At 37.2% G+C, this 21,960-nt stretch overlaps 1 protein-coding gene across 2 annotated transcripts in view; it reads right to left on the bottom strand.

The window, feature by feature from the left end:
* Positions 1 to 21,960, bottom strand: part of SLC9A9 (solute carrier family 9 member A9) — a 250,212-nt gene that overhangs the window by 65,209 nt on the left and 163,043 nt on the right. The gene's annotated exons all lie outside the window — the stretch shown is intronic.

Genomic DNA, 21,960 nt, shown 5'->3' with positions numbered 1-21,960 from the left:
GAAGGGCTGTAATGCATGAAGATAATGTGTAAATGCAAATAGAAGATAAGGTTGAAGAAGGAACTGTAGTGCTCTATAAGAGATCCGCAAGTTATAGTCTCTAGATGTGATCTTAAGTATCAAAAAGATTGTGAAATTGTGGATAATGTCACTGCATAAAATTTTACCAATCACTTCCCTACAGCTGTGCAGCTGTGTGAAGTAAAATGCTAAAATTTAAAAATAGATGATGGCTTACATTTACATTTACATCATGCACTTATGCGGATAGTAACTAGAACGATGAACTGGATCTTTAGATATCTGGTATCTGATTCTCTATTCTGTTAATCCTACTTTATCTTGATATCGGGGGGGGGGGGGGCTAAAATAGTTTGGTCACTTTGAAGTAACAAGGTACATCTGTATGGCAGAATGCAATATCAGATGTCTTACAATCGTGACAGCGTGGCACTCCAGCTCAGGAGTTCTGAGAAGCAGTGATTTATGTCCCTATAATGCTTCTGGCACACACAGTAGATGATGAATGTCTATTTTTTTGTGCTATGTGATTATTATGTGCTATGTGAATATACCTGTAGTGTGGAATCGGGCCTAGCTTAAAAATATGAACCCAAGTCAACTAAAATGAGCATCATTTAACTTCTGTGGAATTTTTAGAAATCATCATTTGTAGTAGTATCAGTGCATGTGAATAGAATTGGAACAAAGCAGATATAACTCGCAGCACATTGCTGCAAGTCAGTTCAGGACTTTTTCATATTCAGGTAGCGGGCTGCATGTGATTCCCATTTTAAAGCTTGATTCTGAAAAATGTCGGGCAAGGCCATTTTATGTTCATGTATACATGTACATGTGTGCAGTCTTTAGGGATCCAAACTCACAGTTGCTTCCTGCCTCTGATACTAAGTGAGTGCGTGAGAAATGTGACTTCTGTGCTTTCTCTGGAACTGTTTTCTTGGACTTCATAAGAGTTGCCCAATTAAATGTCTTCAGTGTGTGACCCATAGACAGCTAGTGAAACCCACAGACCCTTGGCAGCAATGTTAAACATCCACTCAGGACATCAGCTGATCAGCACTATTTTGCTTCTTTTCTGTACTGATATCTCTTCTGTGAAACTCTCCCTCACTTTACTCCCCCCCCCTTTCCATTTTTGGTTCTCCCTTTATTTTTTGTTTTCCTATTTATATATGCTTATAGTCATATGTTGTTTCTGTACCTTTCGTTGCACTGTGGTGTATGATCTAGCGATCATCTTCTACGTTGCTGTTTATAGCTCTACTTTGCTGAGTAACAATTCACTTGCATGTTTTATTTTTCTACTCCTGCCTTAGGGAGAAGAAAAGCCTTTCATAAAATGGTTTTCAAAAAATGGTACTTTTAGTAGTCCAAATTTAGATTAATAAACTTTCTGTTTTAAAATATGTGGAAAACTCCACCGCTCTTCCCCCCTTTTAAATCCTTATCTGGAAAACGTGTATCTCAAGTGCAATTGTTTTCTAGGAACCTGGCAACGTTCAGAACCCTCTGGCAGTTTGGCAAAGCTTTGTTCTGTTCCCCATTCCTTAGTAAGGACTGGACTGTATGTTGTGTGCTTGTGCGTCAGCCATTCCCCCCTCCCTGCCCCAAAAGAGCAGTTTTTCTTCATCCTTCCTTTTTCTAAAATGCCCCCCGTGGTTTTTGTGTAGACTGAATTGCAGTGTGAGGGGACGTTTCCACAAGGCGCTCAGCATGGGCCTAACGGCTCCCATTCAAGCCAATGTCACTGGTGTCATTGACTTCAAAAGGAGCAAAGTTAGACCAGCACCGAGCATTTCCAAAGAGCCTTTCCTTAATATTTTTGCCACCTCTCAGCATTCTTGAGCTATACGGGGCTGTGGCGGTCATTTTAATTTTCCACTTATCATTGTACTGGCATGGCTCCCCCGACATAGGTTTCATTACCAGATTAGCTGGTGAATGGCGCTTCCTGGTATTGCTGTCATCTGCTGTCACTGTTCAGTGAAAGAAACAGTTTCATGCAGCTCATTATGTAAAAACCAAGATCTATAAAAAAAGGTGAGCATTTTACTGCCTGCTTTTCAAGCATTCTGTCTATAAGCTCCCTCTTATTTTGAAGTGCAAGAAGAGCAGAGAGAAAGTCCAGAACAGTGTCATAAGGCTACATGGCCATAGTCAGTTAATAGTCACTGCCCGTCTTGGTTACACTCTTTGTTTATTGAACAGGTATGTCATTGCTTGTAGGCAATCAGACATAGATTTATGGGAAAAGGATGGGAAAGCTTGAAAGGACTGTAATCCTCCTAGATTTTTATTTTTAATCTCAGCTACAGAAAACACCCAAACCCCAAATCCTCATCAAATCTAAAACTCAGGGTAACTCCATTGCTACTAGCAGCCTTCTAAAATGAAACTCTCATGCTAACAGTAGAATCTTTAATGTTAAAATGTTACAAAATTATTAAAAATTGGGTTTTTCTAAATTGGAAAAAATCTTTTCAGACTCAATTGAGATGCAGACACGTCTGGAGAAAAATGTGGTTACAAGGTCACATCACTCAGGAATACTACATTGTGATTAGACACACTGAAAAATAAGCACACATGAAAAATAATGTAACTTGCTTAATTTTCTAAAACTGCAAGAGAAGTTTAGATGTGAGGAATGTGCATGATAGCAGCTAGGATATACAGTGCAATTATTACTTTCTTAGTAAAGCTGCATTTTGCTATTTAGTTTTCACCTGAGTTTTATGTCTCAGATGAGAGGTGGGACTCCGAGAATAAGAGGGTCCCTTGATATCATATTATAGAATTGGTGCAGCATTGACTTAGGAGAAAAGATGGGATTTGGTACCTCTTTTGGTAGTAATGAGGTTATTTCTTCTGAGTGCCAACCCAGTAAATCCCAACAAAGTTGAGCTTTTGAAATATTACTGGATAACAGCACAGAGTGGCAAGTCTGTCATGAGGTGACTGTTAGGCCTCCCATCCAAACTCGTTACCCTGTAACTGTTTGGGGAAAAAAAAAAAAAGGTATGTTTTGATTTCCCTTACTTTAAGCCAAATGATCTTGTATTTTGAATAGCACCTATTGGGACTGATATCAGCCTACATGTGTTAAGGACAAGTGATCATGCAGAGAGAAGGAGATACTCGTGATGGCAGGTGCTTTTTTGCTTTAACTTAAGATGTTGCAAAATGGAGAGGTATAAACACACAAATGCATCTCTCTATCATCCTTTCAATAAGAGGCAGTACGCAAAACACAATATTGATCAGTCTCCACATGCTTTAAGAAATTCAGTATTATTACCAGACCTCTCCCTGTGCTGTGAGGAAGTCTATAGATCAAATGCTCTGTTCACAATTCTGAAACTGTATTAATAAAAAACCCCCTGGAACATGATTAAAAATGCATTTTCAGTTAATGCAAAAAGACAGAAACACCACTGCATTACAAGAAGTATCATTTTTGCACATCGCAAATGTCCTAATTGCTACTTTTATGAACTCTATGGAGACGAATACAGCTTTCAAAAAAAAAAAAAAAAAAGTCAGGAATTAGGCCATTTTGTTGGCATCTTACTTAGACTACTAATGATCTTTGCCAGCCAGGAAAAATGAGAACTGATTTTACAAAAGATCTGTATGAGGAAAAGAAACTGCACTCAGATGTATTTTGACAATTTCCTACAGATGAGGCTAGTTAATTCTTGGCTCAGAAATAACAGTTCCCTCCAGTGAATTATGTCAATGACTTTTAGAGCAATAAAATGTTTGTTCTCTGAATCACTTTAGGTGTCTGTTCCTTTATTTTCCTTGAACATAAACAGCACAGCTTTGGAAAGAAGCCCAGGCCATTGTAGATGCATTACATTATTGCTAATGTGATTAACCCAAAGTAAAACATTAAATGCTCCCGAGGCATTAGTCTAAATAACGAGATGACCAACTCCAAGTTCCCTGGGCTCACAGCATGGGGGAAAACATATCATTGCACTTCATCTTTCACATCGACACTTGAAATTTATCACATAAAGCTGGTACTGGGAGCAGTTCTGTGCATAGCCATTGTAAGTGAAGAGTAATGCTGGTCAAGCTAAATGTATGCTACAACCAAAACACACTGAATAAATGCTACTGGCTTTGCTGCTGAGAACTGGTGACAACTTACCTTGCATGAAAGCTGTCACCGATCTTTCCATTCAGACTGCTCTTTTCACAAGCAGTTTGTAAACCAGCTGCATTGCTTAAGTTCATATGTAATTCCCATTTTGAAATATGTTCACCTAAGTTCTCTCTGAAATGCTCAGAACAGCAGGAAACGATAGTAAGGACTTGTATGGATTGATTGACCCAAGGCTGTATGAAACAGATATATGGTATATTGGAGAATATACCTTCAAAGGTATGCTGTACAATTGTTTTATCAAAGGGTAAATCAAAATGGTATTTCTGAATGCTCGAAATGGTCTTAACCATGCAGCACAATGGCCTTTAGAGCTGAGGTCACTACATTCATAAGCAGATACATTGCAGTTGGTAATCTGAGTAAGCATCGATAGGATTTCTTTCATGTTTCCTCATCTAGAAGTAAATATTGTAGGACAGAGAGTGCTCAGTTAGCTGTAACTTAGTCATATAAATATAGAAAAAACCTGCTATAAAATTAAAAAATGCTTTTATTTTATTTTTTAGTTATCTATTTTCAGATCAGATGCATACCCATTAAATTTTGCAAACTCTGGGCATTCACCTTCTTTTTACATTTGAAATTACAAATCAAGCTTTATAACGGAAGAACCTAGGGAAAAGTCTCAGACTGAGTAAAATGTTATGTACTAAAATGGAAGAGTTTTGCCTAAATTTTCATTGTCTAATGTGTGCAGCATCAACAATTATTACCCTTTCAGTTTTAATGGCAGAGAAACACCTCTGCACATTCATGTCGAAACACTCTTTAAAAGCCACTTTAAATACAGCAGGATAAACAGTAGTGTCATTTGTGAAAACAATGTTCTAAAACACTGCTTAATGGAAAAATTAACTTTCCATTTCTTTTACAACACTTTGCTTCTCAACAACAAAGAATAAAAAACTGACTCAAAAAGACCGCTGTTTTATTTAATTTTGTTACTCTACCATTTTTTTAAAAAAACCCCTACATAGATGATATGCTCCTGATATAGTAAATCTCAATTAAAGGGTAATAGTCTTTTTGACAGAGGGTGGCTATGTGGAAGTGCTAGAAAAGCATGCTCCCCTTCATCATCTCATTCCATGTTGGTTTTAATTCATGAATTGTTTTATTCCATTATAATCTTGGTCTGACAATTGCACTGTTTAGTTTAGACAGTGTAGATTTCAGCTGACTTTAAATTTGCTTTTGCAATATAATCTGTCCTTCAGAAACTTGGCCATCTTTACCAGTTTTAGGCAATATATTTAGATCTCACATGGCTGTTTCAAATAGTATTTAGCCCATTCATATAAAAACTTATTGTCTCCAAAATAGATACTAATCTGTAGTCACACTGTTTCCAATGCTAGACAATGCAAAAACTGTTATTGATATAAATGTGCATGTGTGCATCCTCACAGACAGACTCTCCAACAATTTTTACTACAGAGGTTCCAGAGGGAAAAAATATTTTCTAGTGCAGTTGGCAAATTTGGACCAGATGTCATCCATGATGGTGTAAGTTCTGCTCGTCACACAGTGATCATGGAGCAGTATATAGCTCTGATAAAATGTTATTCAGGTTTTTTTTGCTTTTTGGTTTGCAGGAGTTTTACTTGTACAACAACAGCAACAAAGATAGATACTTTTACCTTAGTTGCTGTATTTATCCAGAACTACAGGAACTGTCCTTATTTCACAGTATGTAAGGTTCCTTTCTAGAGTTCAGAAAGTACACTAAATACAAACGTTAGGCTTGGTTTTTTACTCTTGAATTTAGTAGTCTCACATTTTTAAATATACATGACTTCATAATAAATTCATTCATCTGAAGAGAATAAGAGCTTCAGTGGAATGTCAATGATCCAGAAGCCCAGGTCTAGTGCATTAACATAGGTGAAATTCAACTTATATACATACATTTGCATTATGTCATGTTGTATTCAGAAGAATTTAGGAAATATCAGGCACTTATTTTGCATTTGTGAATACTTATTCTGGGAAAGCAAAGGTTTCACACGTCAACGCTAGCTTTTTCCTTTTGTGTCAGCAACTCAACGGTGGCTACAAACCTCTTGATTCTGCTAATTCCGTCCATTTCAAGTAAAAAAATTCCTATTATTTTCTTTTTTTTGGTAATGAACTGAATTGGCATTCTTGTCTGGTCTGCTGGGGGCTCTCCCCTAAACATGTGCTGTTTTGAGATTTTTATGCTGCCTGCACCAGTCCTCGTAAGCCTTTTATGAGCACCCAGGAGGAGGGTTAGTCACCCCCTTGTTGAATAGTACTTATTAACTGTGACACTGTAGTTGAGGTTGATAAACCACTTTCATTTTAATTAATTGAAGCCCTTATCTTTTTACAAGAGCATTTGGAGACACTCTTCAAAGCTTCTAGTTTTTTTTTTTTTTTTTTCTTCTTCTTATAACCATATACAGCTTGAGCATAAAGCCTGAAGCACCCAGTTGAAGTTGGCTGCCATTTAAAATGAATGCAGTGGAAAAGGAGTGCTGGGAGGATGAGGTAGGGAGTGTGCTATAAAGATTTATAGCTTTATTTATGCTTCTTGTGTTGCTTTGCAGTGTGTTGGAAGGTGTTTGCTGCATTACGGTTAAGAAAGGGACTCTACTTTGTTGCCATTGTGTTTTTGCTTTCTTGTAAAAATAAGAATAAACTACTGTATGTAGCAACTATCAGCTAACATCTGAATTCAAGTAGTGATGACAATGAAAGCAATAGTTTGCATGAGATAATGAAGACGCAAAGTGAGAAAGTAGAGTGAGAAATGACCTCAGTCAGGGATCCCCAAAGCATATTATACTTCTGCCTATAGACCAAGAAAATAAATGAATGTTATTATGACAGCCTGCACCAGCTGAGGATCTGTCCCCATTTATCCATTGCCACTCAGCCTCCCTGGGGCTCTAAGTAATTCTCTGTGGCTAGTGACTTCAGGCATATGTGATAGTTCTGTCGGTGTATTCATAAATATGTGATATTTTGACATTGGCTCCAGGATCCTACCTTACCGAACAGAGCAAGAAAACTTGATAGCTGAAAGGCAAGTCTAATGCTTAAAATTCCACATGCCCCACACCCTAATGAATCAGTAAATACTGTGAGACAGTACTTCTTAAATCTAAAGGATTTGCCTTGTGTTTGAGGTATAACATGGGGATCCAGAGAGAATATATATACAAGAGTTGAGTTGTAAACCACAAAAGCGGTTTTAATTTTTTAAAAGCCCTATAAAATATAGCTTTTTCTCTTGTTGAGAGAGAACACTAATTGACAAAATCATCAATAAATTAGGCTTTTTAAAAAGGAGTTTGTATAGGTTTTTGTTAGGATGAATGCTGACAGTCTGTTTAGCTTGGTACAACTCAGAGTGTGGTAGAAAATACCCCGGGGAGCTTGCTCTTATCTAAAAGACAAAACTGGGAAGGCAAGAGACACTGTGAAACTCAGAAAAGATTAGTTAATTTTACATTTTAAATGTATCAGTGCTCCTTTCTGGGACATGCATCCTCTTTCTCTTATGTAAGTGTAGTGCAAGTTGAGGTGTGTGTAATAAGTTGAATTGAAAGCTGTGACATTTGCTTAATCTAAATTGGAGAACTTGTCGCTTGTTTATAATTCAGATTTTCAATGTAAGTGATAGCAAAATGGCACACAGCCATTATGACTTAGATTTCAAAGCAATAGGGCAATACAAAGAAATGCTCTGACAGAGAATCCAATATAATGTTTCTTTTTCCGGTATTGCGTTGAGCATAAATAAGAAAGGATGTAGGCTGCAGACTGTCTTTTGGAATTAGGTTGGGCAAATGGATGATTTCATTACTTATCAATGTGAAAGCATTAGAATAGTATTTTTGAAGATGTGAAAGAAGGAAATAATGCCACTTTTTTGGTCAGTAAACTAAGATGTGGCAACTGAACTGGATTTGGCAACTCATTTTATGGGCTGAGAAGTTTGCTTAATGCTTTCAGAATCAGTGAAATGTAAAACCATGCCCAAGCATCAGTTCCAAAAGGAACATAAGCACTGAGGAGCCCAAATAGTGTCCATTTAAAATGAGAGCTAGTCACACAAAGCCTGAGATCTTCAGATCAATAAAGGACAGTCAGACCGATGGGAAATAATGTAGTCCCACTGATTTCAGGAGGAAAAAATAATGATCTTCGGTCTTTTTTAAAAGCTTGATCTTAAGTAAATTCAAATATATGTATATGTAAGGGTCACTAGGTCAGAAAGCATGTGAGCAATCATTCTTCCGTAGACTACTGCATAGGGTACTGGAAGACTGGATTCTGATCTTTACTACACAGAAGATTTACTGTATTTTAGTTGATGACTCATTTTACATGAAAAGGAAACACTTGGACAGGAGCTGAAACCTCTCTACTGAACACATTAACCACTAGTCTACAGAATAATTTTATCTTGTTTTCTGGTTCAGTTAATTAAACTTATTTTCTGTCCTCTCTGCTTTCCTCATCTCATGGATACATATGTATACATTTGCAGAACTGGTGAGGTTTGGGCTAGAATTCCTCCAGAAAGGTGGAAGAAATACATGTGAGTCAAACGAGGCAGAGGAAGCAAACCATGAAGTCCATACCACTAGTTGATGGGATGCAGTAGGCAAAAGGGAGAGCTGGGCCTCTTTTCCTGTGTCTAAAATGAAAACAGAGGCTGCCACAGCAGGAATCCCTTTGGGTGGAGATTAGAAAAGTTCAGGGACTAACAAGACTCAGGAGATTCAGGCAGACTACCCGAACCTACACTGTGATTCCTGAGGAGGCTTAATGCACATGGATAAGTGACTAGCAAAGGCAACTGGGAAGTTTCAAGGTCACAGTGTACACCACCTCATCTACTTATAAGATTAGTTCAGCAAAGCGTGGGTTTTTAGGATTGCTGTTTAGGGTATTTTACATAAACAGAACTTTATATATAAACTTTTATATAAACAGCTGTTCTATATATTTATTTACATAGAAAATATCTTGGATTTATAAAAACAGAATTTTATGTTTTCAAGATTTCAAGAATTCAAGATTTCAAGATTCAAGAATACAATTTCAAGATTCCTTTATATATTATTTGTGATTACGTAACAAAATGGTGTATCTCTGAAGAAGTAAAAAATGCAGAAACTGATAATATATTTTTAAGTGCATTGAGATCAATTACTTCTTGCTGAGATAAGAGGTAATTTTCTCATTTAAATCTCATAGATGTACTGACTAGCAAATCACTGTTGGGCTGTTTCTGCACTGATAATTCTCTAAAAAAGCCTGTGTTATAGTGTAATTAGCTGTTTACTAAATGCTAAAAGCCCATACTGCTATACAGAGCCTAGATTATTTAATATCTGCTTTAATTAACCTTTCACATTCAACTAACACTGGAACAATTTCATAGGTTTTTTTATCAAGGGTGCCATTTATCAATGGCAAGGGTGCCATTGCTTTCCTTCCACTCTACATGTTAAAAAAGAACAGAAAGTTCAGAAACTTCCAGAGGAATGTTTCACGAGAGTTGAAAGTTGAAGTCACACAGTTCTCTTCTGTCATTAAGTTCCTCTGCAAACGCAGATATACCCAGTTATACCAATGTATACTTTTATTTGTTTAGATTTACAAGAATATTTCTATCACAGCCCATATACTGTATAAGACCATTAAAGCCTAATTCTTTTCCCAGTTAGCACCTTTTTTCTTATTGGAAGACAAAAGATGTTTGGTTTTTTTTCTACACTTCATGTATAGTTTAAAAATGGAATTAAATGTTCTTGCACTGCGTGAAATAGTTGATAGCAGAAAGGAAAACCACAGAAAAGCTTAAAAAAACCTGAGAAAGACTGAGAAATTTTGGGTTTTTTTCAGACTGAAATGATATTTTGAGTCAAAATGAAACGAAAACTTCCATCCCTTCAAAGTTAAACATTCATTTCATGTTTTCTTGCTGAAGAAATTCCAATATTCTTTGTCAAGCAAAATGGGAGAAGAATGAACATATACACTTTGGAAATTAAGCAAAGTAACAAATGTGAAAAACATATTAATTTCATACCCTTCTATTTTTTGGGCCAGCTGACAGTATTACACGGTTCTTAAAATATGAAAGTTCAGTGAGTTTCCAGAGCAATTATTTTGCAAAAAGCAACAGTATCTGATCAATAATAGAGAGAGTTAAGAGGTAACTTGATCAATACCTACAAAGCAGGGATATAAGATTCATCTCGGTAAATGTGATCATTATTTTTTCTAGAGCCAGGATTTCGTACTACGTATTTATTTCAAACTTTTAAAGGCTCGAATTATTTTTCTGTACCTTATATTTACCCTCAAACAACACAGTTTTGGCATGTGCTTGAAGTCAACTGGGTTTATGCTTGCACCAATTTAATTTTGGTGGACTAGTTAGAGATAGAGGTCCAAATTAATTTGGCATATTTTGGTAGAAAGTAATAAATCATCAGTTTGGTTCTGAAGTCCCAGCTAATTAATTAAGATGTTGCCTAGCAGTATTTTCAGATAGGTTTGTTTGATTCCTTATTTGTAGTTTGAACAACTTCATCATGTTGACTGTTGTACAGCAGCTACCTATTGTATGACAGGGAATTACATTTTAATGGAAGAAAAAAATGATTGCATGAAATGAAGAAAACTTTTTTTTTTGCATACTGAGACTATCAAAGCAACAGTATTTTAAAAGATAATAAAAGAATTATTTTAACTGACACAAATCCTGCTGGATGGATTCTATTCCAAGCTGGAATATCTGTCTGGAAATATCTATAAACTATCCTGGGTTTTTGGCATGTGGAAAATTCATCCTGTCATTTATTCCTAGTAAACTTGAAAGGCATGAATCTTTCTTACTGCTGTGTAACTTTCCCTCTCTCCTGTACCAAATATTCTAGCAATAAAAGTGTATCTTTCATTTCTTCCTTCCTCTTCCATTTTCAATAGCCATGTGGAGCTAGACATACAAGGTATGTGAGGTGGGATTTAACTGTCTGCCATGTTAGGAGACTGTGCCCAAAATTAGACCTCTCTGGCCAAGAAAGACCGACAGAGTTGACAGCAGGAGTCAGGTACATGTCATGCACAAGTCACAATTGCAATCCAAAATCTCCCATTCAACAGCTGCCCAGGACTGCCTGTCACAGTCGGAGTCAGAAAGCCCAAGTCCTCTGTATTTTGGTCTTTGTATTTTGTTATCAAGCGCAAATATTTATAAACCTTGTTTCGTATCATTCCGGCAAAATGCTATGGTGAATAACTCTGAGAGATCAAATGCACACCTTATCTTAGCAGAAAAGTACCTTGCAAATAAATGATAGGCATTTCAGGAGACCACTGAGATTCATTACCTGGACGATTTCTCATTTTCAGATAGAAATGAAAGGAAATTATCCAATTTCTCTTTTTATAATAACATCCAATACATTTAATGTCCAATTTCATACTGCTTCTTGATTTATAGCATTTACCAGGCTAATCGTGCTCTAGCTACTATTATAAAAGCAGCTATTATATTAACCCTTTCAGTGTGGCTGTGCCTCAAGAAGCATTTTCTTTGCTCACAGATAATTTCATATGGGATGCTGAACTTCTCAGGGTTTGAAGCAGAATACATTTCCCTAATACGTCTTTAGTCAGGAACACCAGACGATTTCCTTTCTTGTAGATACTACATACACAGTGGGTATACATACCCACAAATTCAGAACTGGTGGCAAAGACCACCAGGCAAAGGGAAAGTATCACATCTAGCAATATTTTTGTATATATATAAAAAAATCTTTAACTAGGCTCTAGACCAATGTTTTAGTCTGTGCTACTACAGGAGATCAAAGGGAACGAAGTGATAAACCAGAACCTGATCTTGTGCTCTCTGTGATCCATGTCACAAGTAATTAATAGATTACCATGCAAATTACTCAAATGCTTAATCACAATGATCTCTAATGTGCTTGACCAAACTTGAAATTGCCGATAGGTATTTATAGTGGCTAAATGTCTTATAGCTGAAGCTGAAACTCTGTCTCTTCCTCTGTCTTCCTTGATCACTTGTTACCCATCTACTGGTGGACAGAGAGTGACTGACAGCCATGCAGTTTCCTAAGTCAACCCTAAACTACTATTTTCTGTCATACCTGGAGTACTGTGTGGGAGCAAGGACAGGGCTCATCAGCAAAACTATGTGTCTTGAAGATAACACTCCTTTGATAATTGTGGGACAGTGTCTTCTCTAAGCTGTCGTTTCGGACTGTCTATGAACTCACACAGAAGCTTCCTTGTTAGTTTAATTTGAATAATTTTCAAGGTGTTCTTCGCAATTGTGAAACTTACCTTTTAAATAACAATGTAGATTTTTTGACCTAAGAGTCTGCACATAAATCAGTAATATCCTAATGCTGAGGAGAGCCTAGGGAGTCAGCAACATGGTTTCTCAGGTATATGTAATTAGTGTTAGTGCAGGAACATTCAAACTATCATCAGTATAAAAGATGCTGGCAAAAATGCTGTCCTTTAGATGTTCACTGGTGCAGATAGTTGGCCAACTAAGGACAGTAGTAATTTTAAAATAACTGCAGCATTAATGGTTAGACTTGTTACATTAAATTACAGGTGTTTCTGGATTTCAGAGGGGTTTGTCAGGATTTAAAAGACTTTCCAGGCAAAGACAGTGTGATCTCTGTTGAAAGAGTGTCTGGGTTAAAAGGAACTCAGTGGGCTGAAGTGGCTTGGCTGAAATTGGACTCTCAACAGGAGTGTTTATTGCAGCATGATTTAAAATACTGTACTGTGGCTAAAGAGGAATATGACCCTGGAAACAAAGAGTGAGCTTTGTTTATTGGAACTATTTCTGTTACTGAGAGGGAAGACCAGTTAGACTGATTATGAGTGTTCTAAAAACAGAATAATAAACAGTACAAAGTGCACAGAAATGTAACGGTACTTGAAAACATACTGCCTTTAATTGAACTGTTTGTCTCTATGTTGTGGTCACTCGCAAATTACAGTTTAAGATACTTAGGCTGATGTTCTGTTTTCAATAGTAAATCAACAGATCCTTCACTTTCACTAAACTGTTTTCCAGGACTCTAGAGGAAATATGACCCAAAGGAATATGGTTATAGAAGAGAGAATGTGCCAAGGCCAGGAGAAAACATTTAATTAAACCTCCTTCCTTCCTCTTGACAAACGGTGAAAGGAAAATGTGTTCAAAGGAATACAAGCGAAACAATTAAGAAGGTTCATAATAATTTATAACTATTGAATTATGGATCATCTAAAGATATGAACACATGCTCTTGGCTGTTGAATTCAGAGTATCCCAAGGACTAGCTATGTTTCAGGAGGGATAATCCTTGTGCTCCTTTGTGAGGGTGAAAAAGGAAAGCTAAGATGCATTTACTCAGAGTAAACCTTCCACTTAATTTAGGAATAAATGAGGAGTGGTAGAGATCAAACTTCTACACGAATCTAGTTCATAATAAATGACTGTAAGGAGATGTACTATCTCATGCTCTTCTCTATGAGCAGAGCAGAATTCAGTAATGGAATACAATATTCTGATGAGGCCCTTCTTAATCAGGCAACAGAATCACTCCTCCTTGCCTCAGCTGACTTCAGCCTCTTTGCCTCAATCAGTGGTTAGGACACCATTCTTTCCAGCGCCATAGTCATGTCTCACCCTAGTAAGATTAGAGAAGGCATTGCTCCACTTAGCATTACATGAAACTGCCTAAATCAAACTTCTGAAAGTGACTTAGGAGCTTCAGCTCCATTGAATTTCAATGTACTTGAAGCTTCTAAGCCACTTTTGACTACAGGACTTTGCAATACAGTGTAGAACATGTGTTTAAGACTTACTATTATTTGTTTTACGGTTTGGGAATTTACAGGAAATAGTTACTTTATCATTCTGAAAGTTTTAATACAGTTAGAAAAGTCTCAAGATTCTCACTACTTACTTGTATTTACAATGAGAGAGAGTGTCTCAGGAGCTGAGGGGGCTCAGTAACCTGCTGGGAAGCAATAAAAAGGGCCAAGTACAGTTTGCCCATAAAGCTCTGGGGCAGGAGGTTGTCAAGCATATGCAAATGCTTTCTGGTCAGTTGAAGGCTGAGACCTGTGTGACCTCTGCCTGAGTTTGGTGTGTTTGACCATCTTCTTGAAGCTCCAAATACCAGAGACAGGTGCTGCCTGTCCTTTACCCCACGCAGCAGACTATTGCAGGTTGTGTCCATCCTCAGTATCTGAAAGGCTTCTTCCTCGTTGCCAGGTAAAGATGCAGAACCCTAACCTGGACAGTGATGGAAGAAGCCTTACGTGAGAGGAATTTCCTGTCAAGTTAAAGGCGAGCAGTTTCTGGTAATGGCTTGATCACTGAGTACAGTGTTGAGTAATACATAATTCTAGCCTTGTGCCCACAGCACAGCAAATAGAGGCTGCAAATAGAGGCTGATATGAAGATAATGAGTTTTAACTTTGCTTATGTCTTGTTTAGATCACTTTTAAGCCAGTTTGTTATTGTTCAAAGACTTCTGTTTATCAAACATTGTGGGATTAAGCATGGTAATGTTAGAGTCCAGTTATATCACCACCTCTCCTATAGATCCCATTCATACAGATTTCTACAGATGTGGTCTTGAAGAAGATAATTTTCTGTTATAACTGATTTGACAAAGGAGAGTGCATAAAGCTATCCAATGCTACAACCATATGATGGCAAATCAGAACTTAACTCTGGCAGAACTCAGAAATAGGTAGATTTTTAATGACAGACATGTATGTCATTATAAAAAAAGGAAGAAAGTATCAATCTTTCTGTATAACTGGAAAAATATAGTAACGTAGGCAGCACCATCTACCTTGTCTAAAACAGTCTGTTAATCCTTTGATCTAAAGTGCATCCTTCTTTGTTCTTAGGCTGTGGAAAAGGAAGGTTCCTGCTCAGCACCTCCTGTTCTGGAGCCCTGAGGCTCAGTCATATTTTTACCACCATTTCAGCCCTTGAGATTTCTTACCACAACTATTGCCTTTCTAGATAAGACAGAACTCTTTCCAAAGCCCACAGTATTGGTTTGGGTTTTTTTTAATTTGAAGGGCCTCTTCTGGGAAGCAGAAAGAAAAACTTTGGAAGCTTAAAGTACAGACCAAATCTGATCAAAGCTTCCCACTTGGCAGCAACAAGCGGTGCCACTGTGGCATTGCAAACTGTCTTTCTGCAGTGTCTCTTTGAGCACAGCTGAACACAGGCAATACTACTATGGAGTTCGGGAATAATGAAAAGAATATTTTTGTTACTGAAACAGTAGGGCTATAATACTGGCCAAGGTCATGTTGTTACTCCAGTTGCTCTGTCATAAAGTTCTGTCTTTCAGCAGTCTACAACTAGTTGATAAAGGGCTGGGAAAAGCACAGAATCTTCCTCTACCAACCAATCTTTTTTTGGTAGACAGCCATGGCCACAAGCAGTCAAGCCACAGCATTTAGCCCCGCTGCCCACCTGCATCCCTAATGTGATATTCTACTACCTTAGCCTTTGATATTGGAGCAATGGATTGAAGTGTTGGATACTGAAGGAATCAAAATCTTGACTTCTTGAAAGAATAGGTTATCCATGAAACATTTTTAGTGGAAAGGGATATACTAGCATTCTCAATGACATTGAACTCTGCTGGCTCATGACTTTTGGGTGCTGATGTCTACTGAACACCCATTTCGTACTGTATTGTCCTGGTTTCAGCTGGGATAGAGTTAATTTTCTTCCTAGTAGTTGGTATAGTGCTGTGTTTTGGATTTTAGTATGAGAATAATGTTGATAACACACTGATGTTTTAGTTGTTGCTAAGTAATGTTTACACTGGTCAAGGACTTTTCAGCTTCCCATGCTCTGCTGGGCGCACAAGAAACTGGGAGGGGGCACAGCCAAGATAGTTGATCCAAACTGGCCAAAGGGCTATTCCATACCATATGATGTCATGCTCAGTATATCAAGCTGGGGAAGAAGAAAGAAGGGGGGACATTCAGAGTAATGGCGCTTGTCTTCCCAAGTAACCGTTATGCGTGCTGGAGCCCTGCTTTCCTGGAGATGGCTGAATACTTGCCTGCCCATGGGAAGGAGTGAATTAATTCCTTGCTTTGCTTTGCTTGTGTGCGCGGCTTTTGCTTTCCCTATTAAACTGTCTTTATGTCAACCCATGAGTTTTCTCACTTTTACTCTTCTGATTCTCTCCCCCATCCCACCGGAGGGGAGTGAGTGAGTGGCTGTGTGGGGCTCACTTGCCGGCTGGGGTTAAACCACGACATGTGTTCAGTGGATTTGCAATATGGCAATAGGTGGGAGTTTAGGAGTTAGCAGTGTTTTGATCTTCCCACTTTTACACCATAACACTGAATAATGTTATAATTTTATGTTTCAGATGTGAAACAAATAGCTGGCATTATTTCAAAAGCATTAACAGCTAAGTCAAATTCTCAAAATGTTTTGGATACACCCCTATAATGTTTTTTTCCTTTTCCTTTTAGAAAATAGTGCTGTAGCCATACCACAAGGAAACCCTACAAAAGAATCCAGTCTGTTTATGTTTTGCAGTGGAACTTCTAAAAGTGGAACAACAAAAACTCAGGATAAAACTTTAAAAACTTTCTTTAAAAAATTTACTTTGCTAAAATAGTAATGTATTATATGAGTTGGCAAGAAGTTCTCTGGTTAGGTCTTTCTGCAACTTTTAATGTAAGTTCTTATGTTCTGTCAGTGTTATTCAATGCAGATTTACCGTCAAAATAGATACCGGTATACCCCTATAAGGAGTGTATATTGGGTTGGTTGAATGATTTGGTCTATGAAGAATAAATAGAAGAACCTTTGAGACAACTCTTTTGACTTTGGTGGCTTCAGATCAGTGATAAGAGGTATGTCTACATGTAATCTGTAAATGATTTTTCCTTTCCTTCATTTCTATAGATCTGGATAGGGGGGTTACTGCATGCTTGACTCTTGTAAATGGCAGATTTTTTTTCATGTTGATAACAATATTGCTCCCAGTTTACCTGCACTCTACTCCTAGCCAGTCAGCATTGTTTCCCATACAAAACAGAAAAGAGTCTTCACAGCAATGATATCCCTTTTGTACTCATTTATTATGTACTCATTTCAAACACATCTGAGGGCTCTTGATTTATAGGATGTGAATCCTCTCCTCTTATTCTTATGTCCATTAGATTGTTTCTTTCAGTTATATTTTTTACACTTGATGCATTTCTATGTTTTATGTTTCTGAGATCACTGACTATATTAAGGTATGCTGTATTTATGCCAGTGTAGTGTGAATGAATGACCACCTCCTGTTCACCATCAGAGACCTTCTGCCTCCATCGATGCAAAGAAAGTTTTGGAAGTGTATAACCTTGACATTTTTAGGTTTAGTTTTGCCTAGATGGGCAAAGAGAAATAGCTGTCTGTAGTTATAAAGCTGGAATCTGAACAGTGAAAAGAATAAGCAGAGCTCTGGGAAACCTCTGGAAGTGAATTCAAAAGTTTGGGTGTATTAGAAGTTAAGGAAGGCAATAGTTGAATATTAGAAGGATAGTTGGTTTTGATTAATTTCATTTCCTGGGTTGGTGCTTTCTCATAGAAGAGTGCAATGAGGAAATGCTCCTGCTGAGAATGTGAGTTTGGACAGCCTTGGTCATCCCAAAAAATGTGGTATGCTAGGCCTCTGGCATGAGTATTTAAAGTTGGAGGTTTGGAACTGAAGTTTTAGGTGAACTAGAGACGGCATGTTTTCAAGGGTAGCCAGGCACATAGACATACCCAGTTTCTATGATATATACCAAAGGCAATGGCCAGATAGGCACAGTATTAGAAGTTACTATTCAGTGCTGCTTAGTATTTATTTAGAATATGGAATAAAAATCTCCTTATTCACTGAAGAATTGCTGTAAAGAGTCTGCACAAAGAGTCTGGAAATCCCTTGACAAACATTTACACAGGAGGTGATGATAAACAAACAGGACCTAATGCCTAGCACAGTGCTTTTATAGGAGATGTTTTATTAACAGCTTTGTATTTTTGCTCTGCCTGTCAGGAGAATCCTTTATCCCCAAACCTCTCATTGCAGATTTACTGTAAAATGTAGCTCTCTATTTTTAATCAGAGTATGGGGAATGAAGGGAGACATATATCCAAAAGCATTAGCAGGTAATACTCAACATCTCTGAAGGCACATTTATTGAATACTTCAATTTGACTGTGAACTCATGCTTAAATGGCTATCTTTGTTTTGCTGTTGATATATCATGATATTATTCTCCTACGCTGATGCAGGTTTATTCATTGTCTGCCAAGAGCAGTATATTGTAGTCTTTTCACATGGAGAGTAAAGGCAATTTCTTTCTAGTTATAACGCTCAGATAAGCCAAAAGATAATGTATTATTTAGGAATGTGGTGCAACCAATTCTGCTCTCAGAATGCCAGCTGATAACACTGTAACTGACTGTGCATATGCCTCTCTGCTCAGAAATATGCACCAGGCAACTGGGAACATTTAAATAAGTCCTGATTTTCAGAAAGGCAGTGCTCAACATTTCCTGAAACTCAGAGTTTCAGGTATCTAAAAAAGGAGACAGCTAAAATAAATAAGACATTATGTCTCATTCTTATAGAACAAAATTAAAAAATATTCAGACTTTGCCAAGAATTTTAAGACTCATTTTGAAGGCTACTATCTATGGATAAATATACTAGGAATATAATGAGAATGATTGGTATGGATTCCTTTTAAAACTGTATTTTGACATATAGAGACGTGCAGACATAAATCCTGCTATTAGCAGGTCAGATTTCCAAGGCTTTAAGAACCTATCTTAGATTCAAGCTATAGTTTAAGTAAGGGCATATGTTTCAATATAATTTGTTTGTTAAACAAAGGGACCTAGACTTGTGAACCTTAATAAACTTGGGTGAACTACTGGGATCCATTTAAGCTTCTTTTTACAAAAGCTCTCAGCACAGCTGGCCTCTGCAACCTTGTGAGATAGTTGAGTGATATTGCTGCACTAAACAGGAGATGGAAATGGAGCATTTTTCAGTAGCACATGGTTAGTTTTGATAATATATCTTACTATATGTTTTGGCAACAATTTGCAAGTGTTGTATAAGCCATATATATTCCTGGAATAAATCAGCTGGTAGTTATCTCTAAGGACACATCTTCATCTTTTCTCTAAAAATAGAGTGACAGATTATATTTACATTAAGTTGAATTTTAACTGAAAAAAAAGAAAAGCAGATCTGATGCTATTGCTGTGAGGAGAGGTGGAAGATTATGGAAATTCCAGTTATTATGGAAACAAAGACTGATTTTTCAGAAGACTATTACTACTATTATTTAAAAATTGTCATTGTTCTATTCCCTTATACTCTGTTGATATACGAGGAGTTTTGGTCACTGTTATGAGAATTTCACAATGTAAATTATGTAGAGTGCAGTACATCATTGAAACATAGTATAATATGTAGACATTAATATACAAAAAGAAGTCTGTACAGATCTTCAGTACTGTCTTTTACCTTGACTAACACTGTAATGCATTATGGTGGAGCAAATGGTAAATATATTAGTGTTAGTTATTTGTAATTTATATTATTTTTACATATCTTCAACTTAATGGAGGATAGATTTATTTATGATCTTAAAACCAAAATGTGGATAAGTTAGTGTGTAACATACAAACTCAAGCACTTATCTCTAGGATAAGATGAACTTGATTAACCTTGAGGAGTTAAGAGTTGCATCTCCTGAACTACTGATAGGAACTGTAGCCTATTCCACATAGCGGGCACAAATTAAAATGTATGTGAAAAAGATTCAATTCATCCAAATAATCTCAGAAATCACATGTTCCTCTTTATTATCCTCTGAATGCCTCCTGTTCAATTAAATATATTACCTGCTGGATAATCATTTTATGATGAAATGGTTAATTGGCGAAAGAGTACGCTCAGCTTTGGACTGTTATTTGCTTGATCACTGTATTTTTGACTGTTCCTGTCTCCTGAGAAGGTTTACCTATACAGCAACTCATAGGTTACGTAGGGAAATCCAGTGTAGTCACTGTGACCTTAAAGCAGCCATTCGTATATTTTTCATTTCCCATAAGTACTTAATTTTGAAAATGTGAATAGCTTTATTTCTAGTTGTTTAGATTAACTGATCTAGCACTGGGCTTTGGATTTGAACAATAGTGGTAAATCTGGTTCCTTAAAGCACTGGGAATCACACAGAAGTGGTTTCAAACTGCCCTGGGATGGTGCCTGATGTAAGTTCACATCAATTGAACACTTAATGGCTAGTGTGAGACCAGTCTCCCTCTTCTGTACTTACAAACACAGTTGCAGCATTTCACTGGCTTCATCCCTTTTTTCTGTAATTTATGACGTACCAACACATTCCAATGAGTCTCTTCACAGACAATCATACCTTTTTGTCCTCATAATGCAGTTTCCCTTGGCTTTGTGAGCGGAACCCTCCAAACTAGCATGAAAAATACAATCTCTCTCTTCTGATTTTATAAAAAACCCAAAACGTGGGGATAGATGCAGCTCAGAATTGCCATTCAGGCACAGCTGCAAGCATACTGGGGGTAGTGCACCAAGCAAGGTGGTATAATTTGGAGCAGCCCCATAACCCTCTCAGCAAACCCAAGTCTGCTAGAATCCGTACAGGTATCAACTGGCATGAATTACCACCACCTTTAAATACAATCACTTAGCAAAATTACTTAAGACTAAAATGACAAATACTGGTAGCTAAGGACAAAATTCCATATTGAGGTGTAATAAATTATAAAGACAGTTAAATATATTCACTAGAAAGAGAAATCAGAGCCTCAAGATACATTTGTAATTAAAGATGTCTATTTAAAGTTTTATCTCAGTTTGACCACACGCTCATAATTTATGAAGCTGTATGTTCTGATGTCAAGAAATTAAGTGGGAATTGTGAACCTAATAGCTTTATAGTAAGAAAATCTATATCCCAGTTACAAAACCAAATTATTTGATTGGTAAATCTGCCTGGCAGATCTGCTGGGATTCAGAGGAGATCCCCAAAGAGGTGAACATTTCGGACCAATAATGACTGTGTACTTTCAGTGTCTTTGGTAAAATCTGTTGTACAAGTGGGCAAAGAAAGAAGCACATGCTTGCATTGAATGGTATAAATAGTTAATATAAGAGTCAGCCCCTCACTTGTGGTGTTGTGGGACTTCCCACCTCTGGGTAGTACTAAGTAGCAGAAGAAATGCCATTGCATCCAATTAAATTGCTTGTGTTAGTGAAAGTACTTGACAATGTTCATTTCAAAAATTACCTAGAGTGCTAGACCAGGACAGGCATCTAGTGACCTAAGTCCTTAGACTAGACACATGACTACTGCCCATCTCCTTTCTCCCTTACTGTATTCTCAAAATGATTCCTTAATCTCCTATTATAGTAATCCAAACCAATTTGGTCCACAAGATCTAATGAGAATATTCCTTCTCACCCACGTTTCTGTTGCCATATAGAGCAACTGTATTGCTGACTAACAGTGAAAAAAGTGGCAAATCTCAGAAGGATGGCTGACAGTGGCGGAGTATATCCAAACTGTAATGAACTTGATTGACATTATGGGATATGAGAGAGATGTCGTGAAAGAGAATCAAACTGTCACAGAAATAGAAAGCCCCCACATTGCAT

The sequence above is a fragment of the Mycteria americana genome, chromosome 7 (assembly GCF_035582795.1).
Source record: "Mycteria americana isolate JAX WOST 10 ecotype Jacksonville Zoo and Gardens chromosome 7, USCA_MyAme_1.0, whole genome shotgun sequence".
Taxonomy (NCBI): Eukaryota; Metazoa; Chordata; class Aves; order Ciconiiformes; family Ciconiidae; genus Mycteria; species Mycteria americana.
The sequence above is the reverse complement of the archived record's forward strand: the minus strand, read 5'-3'. Positions and strand labels throughout refer to the sequence as shown.